A 9,881-nucleotide genomic window follows, 5' to 3' on the forward strand; every position below is an offset into this window, starting at 1 on the left:
CACGAGAAGATATGCGCCCTTCCCCGAATTTCGTCTAGGGCCTACGAACAAATAATGGGGCCTGGCTTCTTTGAGACCAAGACCGAGCCCTTGGAGGATGGGACCCAAATAATAGTCCCTAAGAACTGGATACCCCATCCGGACTTTTTGAAGGATGAGGCATTCCTTTCCGCCTGTGGGCTTAGCACCATGTTCCCACAGGGTAGACTTACTACACATCCGGCAATTTGCCGCCTATATTAATGCCTTTATTGCTTTTGTTGATCTTTTTTAACCAACTGTTTCCTTTCCTTCTGCAGAAGACGCAAAGAACATAGTGGTTCCAGAGAAGACGCCTGCTAAGTCGGCTGCTCAGTTGCGAAAAGAGCAGCTGCTAGAGAGGAGAGCCGCCTTGGAGGCCAAGGAGGCTAAGAAAGGAGGGGTAAGTCCGTCAACCATGCTTTCCAGCGTTTTAGTATCAACTTAATTATTTACCGGCTGTACCCCTTTCACTTAATCTGAAAATTGACTGACTGCAACTTGATTCTCATTTGCAGGGTAATAGCAAGCCAATTCCCCGCTCCATTACGAAGCTATTCAAGAGGCCGGGGGATGAACTGGCCAAGACCCCATCTAAGACAACAAGGAAGGACCCTCCTCGCTCAACTTCTTCAGCCAACCCTGACAGACCCACAACCGGGGGCAAAAACCCGGCTGTGATGAAAGCTCTGAGCGAAAGCTCAGAGCAAGGGAAAAAGCCGGATGCTTCTACAACATCGAAGAGTGGCGAGCCACTCACCGCTGCAGTCGGCTCTGCAACGGCTGAAGCGGAGTCTTCCCAGCTTCGCGTCCAAGGTTAGACACGAGTCGAACTCCCCTGGTCGATTGACTATATGCGACTCAAGACTCGGGTCAACCCGTCTGAAGGTTCGATGAGCAGCCGGCATGAGTCGGGTGCCGACTATGCTGCTTTCTCACCAAGTACTTCTTTTGGTGCAGATACCCCCTCAGTGTCGCCTAACATGCAGGTGTTTGCCAAGAGGATGGTGCGGACACTGACCAGGACATAGAAGCATTCTGTGCCTGATGTGCAGACGGTGGATTTTGACAGAATCCAGGGCCTGCTGGCTGAGGTAAATTAGTACTTGGTACTTCACTTTTTGTAAATCTTTCAAGCGTTTAGCTAACCGTCTGACCCCACCTTTTCAGGCGATGCTGAGGGTAGACGGGCTGAGGGTCCCCTTCAGGCGGAAGCAAGAAGAGGTAAATGATGCTAAACAGAGGGCCACCCAAGCTCTCAACTCTACTGAATACAATAAAATAAAGTGTGATGTTGAAATTAAAGCAGTAGAGTTGAAACAGGAGGAGCTCATAAAGAACTTGACGGCTGCTAATGACGCCGCCAACGACCGGGTTGCCGAGCTTGAGCTGGATCTAAAGAATGCCCAATCAGACCTCAAGGCCTTGGAGGGAGCTGATAAAGAGAATGCCCAACTAAGGAGAGACGTCAGCCGCCTAGGTGTCAAGCTCGTTCAGCAAAGGAACCAGCACTAAGACGAGATTGCTAAGGAGCAAAACCGCATGGTTGCTGAAAATGAGCGGGACACTGAAGCTCGCCTGCGGATTGCATGGGGTCTGCTCCACCCATACATTGAGTTTGAGGTTTTCAAGCTGAGATATGATTACGCCACTGCGGTGTATGATGCTCAGGCGCTGAATGAGCAGGCTCCGCCTCCTTTTAAGGCATGGGCCTTAGAGCAAGGCTTCGAGGTTTCTGATGATGAGGAAGAGCCGGCTACTGATCAGGCGGATCAAGTCCAGACTAATGAAGTCCAGGCTGATCAAGTCTAAGATGATCAAGTCCCGGCTGGGCAAAATGGAGCAAACCTCCCAGTGGGCCAGGACCAGCCGGAGCAGACCCAGCAGCCTTAGCTCAGCTTCTCTTATGTTTTTCTGCGGTAATATGCCAGTTTAGTCTTTCCGGCCTGCGAGCCGAGTATCTTTGTCTTTTTACCGACTAAGGAGTCGGGTAACAATTTTTATTTTTTTTCTTCCGGATGTATATCCGGTTAACAATATTGTCCGGCCTTGACCGGTTTTGAATGAAATTTGCCGATTGAGTCGGCTTGATGAATTTGTTTCAATTTTTGCACTTAAATTTTGCAATTTATTTTTGCCTATCTTAAATTTTGCAATTTATTTTGGCCTATCTTTTTATAGCATGCGGCAGTTGGTATACCGGCTACTCTTGCCCCTGGCGGCTGTGTGGTTGGTTTCAGTACTTCTTTGATTGATTGACTTGGGAATTTTTGATACTTTAAGTAGTATGAAATGTTCCTAAGTCAATCAATCACAGTAGTGATTGCCCCAAACCAAGTACACAGCCGTCCACAAAACCAATAAGTAGTCGTTTTACCCAGTCGGGGAATAAGCTGGATCATAGCCTTATTCCTCCTTCTGGGGTATTCGTAGTCCAGTAAAACTGTCTTTAAGTGAATCAGGCGGCAACTTTCCGTCTGGCAGTTGATGAAGAAGGGGACAAATGGTCCGCCTGTCTAATGGTCCCCAGACCACTTTAAGGCCGTCTGGGGTACCTGCAATCCATCGCACTTGGTTCGTCTGCCCCATTGGGGAGACTTGTACAATTTCGTCGAATAATCTAACTCAGAACTTCAGTTATCAACCGGCTGATGTCATTTGACATCCGGTTTTAAGCTTAATCATTCTTTTAGACTATTTTGGTCAGGCAACTATGAGTTAACCAATTAGGTCGTTCAATCTTTGCCGTCTGCATATGCTTGTAGAGAAAACGATAGAATGCCCTCTGCGACGATAACACCCGGAGGGGCGTCGCCGGACGCCATACTCATGTTGGAGCAGACGAATTTATAAAATAAATTTGTATCCGGCCATTGGCCTCTTAATTTAAATATCGATTTAGCCACTAAGTTTTAACTTAGCTTAATTCATTCAATGGACCGTCTGTGCATTGCATAGATGGTCTTCTATTATTACGCATGTATATGCGAGGTAACTAAAAGGATTGAAAATAAAAAGCAACTTTTTCATTGATAGGCTTTTTATTTACAAAAATTTACAAGTCTTAGAAGTAGTACTTTTTCAAGTTGTCTACATTCCAAGTTCTGGGCAGCCGCCTGCCGTCTGGAGTTTCCAGGCGGTAGGTGTCGTTTCTTACTTCCTCATAGATCCGGTAGGGGCCTTCCCAATTAGGAGTTAGCTTTCCCTGCTCATTGGCCCTACCGGTTGCCTCCATCTTACGTAACACAAAGTCCCCAACTTTCAAGGGTCGTTTGTGCACTCTCTTGTTATAGGCACGAGTCATTCTCAAACGGTAAATCTCATGACGCAAGGCAGCATTACCCCTGCGCTCCGGGAGTGAGTCCAATGCTAGCCGCATGGCCTCCCAGTTTGCCTCTTCATCGTATAGCATGACTCGTAGAGTCGACTCATAATGTCCGATGGGCAAGACGGCTTCAACACCATAAACCATGAGAAATGGGGTTTCACCAGTTGCCCCTTTTTCAGTTGTTCGGATGGCCCATAGGACATGAATTAACTCTTCAGCCCATTAACCACCGGCTCTTTCAATTTTCTTTTTGATACCGTCTGAGATGAGCTTGTTGAAGGCTTCAACTTGGCCGTTTGCTTGGGGTCGGCCGACTGATGCAAAACAATGTGAGATCCCTTGATCTCCCAACCAAGTCTTAAGATGTGGCGTCTCAAACTGAGGACCATTATCAAACACCATAGACATAGGTACCCCAAACCGGGTGGTAATGTTCTTCCAGATAAAGGAGATGACATCCTTTGTCTTAATGCCCTTGACCGCCTCTGCTTCCACCCACTTGGTGAAATAATCCACAGCCACAAGAATATAGCGCTTTCCGCCTGGTGTAGGCGTGTAAGGGCCTAAAATGTCCATGCCCCATTTAGAAAATGGGACTGGGCTGTGGATTGCCGTCAGGTCAGTAGCCGGTCGATGGATTAGCTTGCCAATTCTTTGACACTTATCATATTTTTTAACAAACTCCATCGCGTCTGACTCAAGAGTGGGCTAAAAATAGTGCCGCCTGGCTCTGACGGCTAGAGATCTGCCGCCTACATGAGAGGCGTAGTATCCAGCATGCAATTCTTCGAGAACTTCTTTCCCCTTTTCTGGGGTAACACACTTCAATAGAGGTTTCAAAAACCCCGCTTTGAAGAATTCTCCTTTTCTCATCTCGAAGTTTGCAGCCCGCTTCTTCATGACGGCTGCCTCCTGAGGTGAATCAGGGAGCGTGCCGTCTGTCAAATATGCCCGGATGTCGTCCATCCAGGTAGAGCTTCGGTCAAGTACTCCAATGGGCTCTTCATCAGATATACTCCTTTTTTCCATAACTTCCCAGAAGACTGACCGAGGCGTATCATAGGAGGCGGAGGATGCCAATTTTGACAGAGCATCCGCCTGGTTGTTTTCAGACCTAGGCACTTGACTTAGATGAAATTCTTCAAGTGTCCCAGCTTCAGCTTTGACCGCCTGCAGATATTTGATCATAGCCGGATGGGTGGCTTTATACTCACCATGGTATTAGCTAACAACCAACTGAGAGTCTGAGCATGCGTCAATTTTTGTTGCCCCTTCCGCCTTACACATGCGGATGCCGGCTAGCAGGGCTTCATATTCCGCCTCATTGTTTGAGGCCTGAAACTTGAACCGTAGTGCATATTCATATTTATCTCCTTCCGGAGACTGACAGATTATACCTGCACCACAGCCGTTCATAGTAGAGCTCCCGTCTACATGGACCTTCCAAACCTGATCAAGGTTGTCCGGAGCAACCGGCCTTGTCATTTCGACGATGAAGTTGGCAAACGCCTGACCCTTCACTGCCTTTCTTCGTTCGTAGGTGATTTCAAGACTTTGCATTTCAATAGCCCATTTGAGCATTCTGCCGGATGACTCCAAGGTTGTCATTGGCCGCTTGAGGGGTTGATCTGTATAGATCACCACCGGATGTGCCAAGAAGTATGGTTTCAACTTCTTAACAGCCATGTACAGAGCGAGGCCAAATTTTTCAACCATGGGGTACCGGAGTTCAGCATTTCTGAGAACATGGCTAATGAAATAGACCGGGAGCTGAATGCCGTCTCTTTCAACAAGGAGAACGGCGCTGAGAGCATGATCTGAGACGGCTAGGTACATGTAAAGCGTCTCCTTTGACAGAGGGCTAACAAGCCTTGGCAAGGAGTGTAAATGTTCTTTCAATTTCTGAAAGGCCGCCTCAGCATCATCTCCCCATTCAAATCTAGTCTTCTTCCTGATTGCCTGAAAGAATTAAAGGCATTTGTCACCTGACTGGTTAAGGAATCTCCCAAGCGCAGCCAGGCAACCGGTAAGCCTCTGAGCTTCCTTGACAGTGCGAGGTGACTTCATGTCAATCACCGCCTGTATCTTCTCGGGGTTAGCCTCTATCCCCCTTTGATCAATCAGGAATCTGAGAAACTTCCCAGACTCAACACCAAAAACACACTTTTTGGGATTTAACATGACCTTATGCCGCCTAGTGTGGTAAAGGTTTCTCGGAGATCAGCAAGGTGATCCGTTTGTAGCTTGGATTTGACTATCATGTCATCAATATACGCCTCTACATTCCTCCCAATTTGATTAATGAAGATTGTATTAATCATCCGTTGGAAGGTAGCCGGCGCATTCTTCAAGCCAAACGGCATCACCGTATAACAGAATAACCCCTGATCAGTGACGAAGGCCGTCTTTTCTTGATCTTTTTTCCACAGGGGTATCTGGTGGAAGTCGGAGTAGGCATCCATAAAACTCATCAGGGCATGCCCGGCTGTAGAATCGACTAGACTGTCGATCTTTGGAAGCGGGTAACTGTCCTTTGGACATGCCCTGTTCAAGTCAGTGTAGTCAACACACATGCGCCAAGTACCATTCGGCTTCTTTACAAGCACCACGTTAGCAACCTAATCAGGGAAGTTACATGGCCGAATGAACCCAGCGTCTAACAGCTTTTTGACCTCGGCGGCTGCCGCCTGACTTCTCTCCTCGCCGTGATTTCTCTTCTTTTGCCGGATGGGCTTCTTTTTAGGGTCCACGGCGAGTTTGTGGACAGCAAGATCCGGGCTAATGCCTGACATCTTTTCCACTTCAAAGGCAAAGAGGTCTTTGAATTCTTTTAGCAGGAGGTGCAAGTCTGCACCCAACCTTTCAAAAGCAGTCGTCCCCACCTTAATAGTTCGCTCTGGACGCTGTCGTCCAAAGGAATATATGTATGCTCACCAGCCGGCTGGGGACGGAGGTCATCTGACCGTTCCCCGGTCAGTGATTGTTATTTCTTCTCCTTCTTCACCTCCACCAGCTGATCAACTTTTCTTTTCTTTGCGGCTGCTGGAGGGGGTGAATCAGGGTCCTTGACATCGTCAAGGTCTATTGGCTCCTTCGGCTGACCGGCTGCAGCAGCCGTTGGTTTGACGTCTGAGAGATAACACTCCCTTGTCGTCTTCTGATCCCCGTGAAGGGAGCCAACAGAGCCATCATCCTTTTCATACTTGAGAAACATGAGAGCTGGGATGACGACGGCCTTGCACTCGTTCAGAGTGGGTCGGCCAAGAATGATATTGTAGGCGGTCAGCTCTTTAACCACCAGGAACCGGACGATCATATGTCGCCCTTTTCCCTTCTGCCCCAGCCAGATGGGTAGATCAATTTGTCCGACTGGGTGCACGACCCCTCCACCAAAGCCGACTAGTGGATGGGAGACGTCGCGCAGATTGTCTAGCTTGTAGCTAATCTTGGACAGACACTTGTAGCTGATGAGATTAGAGGACCTACCCGTGTCTATAAGGATCCGACCAACCAGCTGGTTGGCGACCTTACACTCAATGACGATTGGGTCGTCATGCGGCCGGCGGACCTTGCCCCGGTCCTTCTCAGTGATGAGGACGTCTGGGAATGTTCCACTGGTGGACGCCTGTCCATCATCAACTGAGTGGATCATCTTCTTCAGATGATCCTTGGTGCCCCAAATGGTCGGGCCACCGCTTGCGAATCCGTCTGCTATAGTGTAGACCGGATCCTTGTCGGTGTCCGAGCTACTAGTAGGCTGGACAGTCTTAGACAACTGCCTGGATTCGTCTTGGAAGTTGCTTTGGACTTCAAGACATAGGACTTCAGCAAGCCCTTGTTAGCCAGAAGGTCCAACGTCCGCTTGAGGCTATAACAGTCGTTGGTGTCATGGCCTACTTCCTCATGGAAGTGACAATATTTATTCTTGTTCCGCGACTGAACGGAACTCTTCATTGGATTCGGCTTGTCAATGGTCAGTCGGTCCTTTACCTCCATGAAGATGGAGTGACAATCTTTATTGAATTCATACCGTGAGACATATGGTTTGAATTCCTTCTTTTTCTTTTTGGACGGCTGATCAGGCTCATCAACCGCCCAAACTTCTTTTCTCTTTTTGCTCTCTTTAGCTTTCTGAGACGGCTGAGCAGACCAACTCTCTTTATGTTTGTCGGACTTCTTGGAGTCCGACTGATGGCTGGACGAGCAGAGGTCGGTAGCTTGGATAAAGCTCTCCGCCTCTATCAACGCCTCTTAAAGGGTGAAAACCCTCTTTCGGACAAGGTCGAACTTAAAGGTCGACCCATCCTTCAGACCCTTAAAGAAGTCTGTATAGGCTACCTCGTCAGACAGCCCCTAGATCTGGATTCTCACCAGGTTGAACCACCTGACATAGGAACGAAGTCCTTCTCTCTCTCTCCCTGCCGTATGGTGCTCAAGTCAAGACTTGTTTTCTTGGCAGGGATGTTCATTGAGAACTTGGAGGCAAACAGGAAGACAAGCTTCCTGAAGCTGTCAATGCATCCGGCTGGCAGATTGCCAAACCATTGTTGGGCTATGCCCTTCAATGTAGCCGGGAAGCATCGACACCATATAGCGTCCTCCAACCCCTGCATGTGCATAAGGTTGGAGTAGGCCATCAGGTGGTCCTCCGGATTGGTGGTACCATCATAGGCACCTACCAACACATTCTTAACCTTGGCCGGCTGTGCCGCCTCGGTTATCTCCTTGGTGAACGCAGAAGTTTGTTCACCAAGTTTGAGCAGACGGAGCTGCCAGTCCAAAGGTTGGACATTGTATGCCGCCTGACCCCCAAAGAGGGCCGGCTGCATAAAATGAGGAGAATACTGACCGTAGACCATAGGGGGTACGTACGGCGCATTCCCAATCATCTGAGGGCCAGAATGGACGGTATTACCGCCTGTATGGCTCTCATGCAAGGATTGAGTATTCCTTGCAGATGTATTTCTGTAAAAGCAAAGAAATGGTTAAATCTATATCTAGCTTTTGAACTTATTGGTCCACACACATCCATATGTATGAGTTCCGAAATATCATTAGCTCTTTCACCCTTTCAACTAAAAGGCGACTTGGTCATCTTACCTTACAAGAATGACTTTTAATTTTCAAATGATTCATAATCAAATGAGAATAAGAGTCCATCCATTTGAAATCTTTGGATGCGCAATTGGTTTATGTGACCCAATCCTACTTTGTTATAAGTAAGTTGTATTAAATCATCTAATTTTGCTTTCGTGATCTACTTACCAATGTCACAAATCAAAATTAACTCATATCTAGCATAAATGAAAACAATTTATTACCTTGGTCATGGATCAACATTTGTCCAAACCAAGTAAACCAAATCAGTATTCAAACAAAACTGAAATATTGTTTCATCAAAACCGGAAATTTTCTAAAATCATCATAAAAATTCTGAAATTAAAACTATGAAGCTTTTCCTGGCCACTCGAACACTTCTAGTGCACCTTCAAGCTCCATTTTCATGCTAGCTTCACTTCTTTGCAGTTTCTGCACAACATTAGTAATGTTAGGCACTGCAACTTGGTATCACATACCTAAGTGAAAGTTAATATGTTTATAACATAATACCTGAGGTTGATGCTCCATTCTTCTTGAGGAAATCAAGGTATTTCTGGCAATTGCGCTTCCAATGCCCCTTTTTCTTGCAGTAAAAGCATTCACTTTCATCTGCAGCCTTGGGCTTTGGAGTCGCCTTAGGCTTTTCAGGAGCCTTGGTAACTTTGACCTTGCTCTTGGCATTAGCATTTTGCCCCTTTTTCTTCTTGAACCCCTTTCCCTTTTGGATCATAAGAACCTCTTTCTTAGTTTCCTTAGGGATTTGTTTTTCAGCACTAACCAGCATAGCATGCAACTCATTCATAGTCTTTGTAGCATCAGACATATTAAAGTTCATGATAAACTGATTAAAAGTTTCTGGAAGTGAGTGGAGAATGATGTCTGTTGCCATCTCATCACTGTATGGGTGCCCCAGTTTTTCCATATTTTGAATAAGGCCGATCATTTTGAAAACTTGATCATGAACTGTGGTACCCTTCTCCATCTTACTATCCAGAATCTCTCAATGGAGCTCGTACCTTTCAACTCGTGCCTGTTTCTTAAACAAGGCTTTGAGTTCTTGCATTATGCTATATGCATCTTGATCCTCAAAACGCTTTTGAAGACCAGGCTCCATAGTAGCAATCATCAAGTAAGTGATAGGCACAGCCCTGTCAAGAGTTTCCTTGTGCTTACGGATCTCTACCGCAGTAGCATTTTCTGGCAAAGGTCCTGGCAATGGGGTGTCAATGACATCCTCTCTACCTTCAGATTTCAGAACAAGCCTTAGCATTCTTTCCCAATTGGAAAAGTTATCCCCTGTCAACCTATCCTTCTCAAGGAATGGTCGAAGATTGTAAATGTTGTTGTCATTGTGATTACGGCTACCCATCTATGTCAAAATAAGGCAAAGTTTAATAATTATGTTTAAATACAATTAAAGTACCATAAACGAATT

Source organism: Chenopodium album, chromosome 22 (genome assembly GCF_948465745.1).
Source record: "Chenopodium album chromosome 22, dcCheAlbu1.1, whole genome shotgun sequence".
NCBI classification, from domain to species: Eukaryota; Viridiplantae; Streptophyta; class Magnoliopsida; order Caryophyllales; family Amaranthaceae; genus Chenopodium; species Chenopodium album.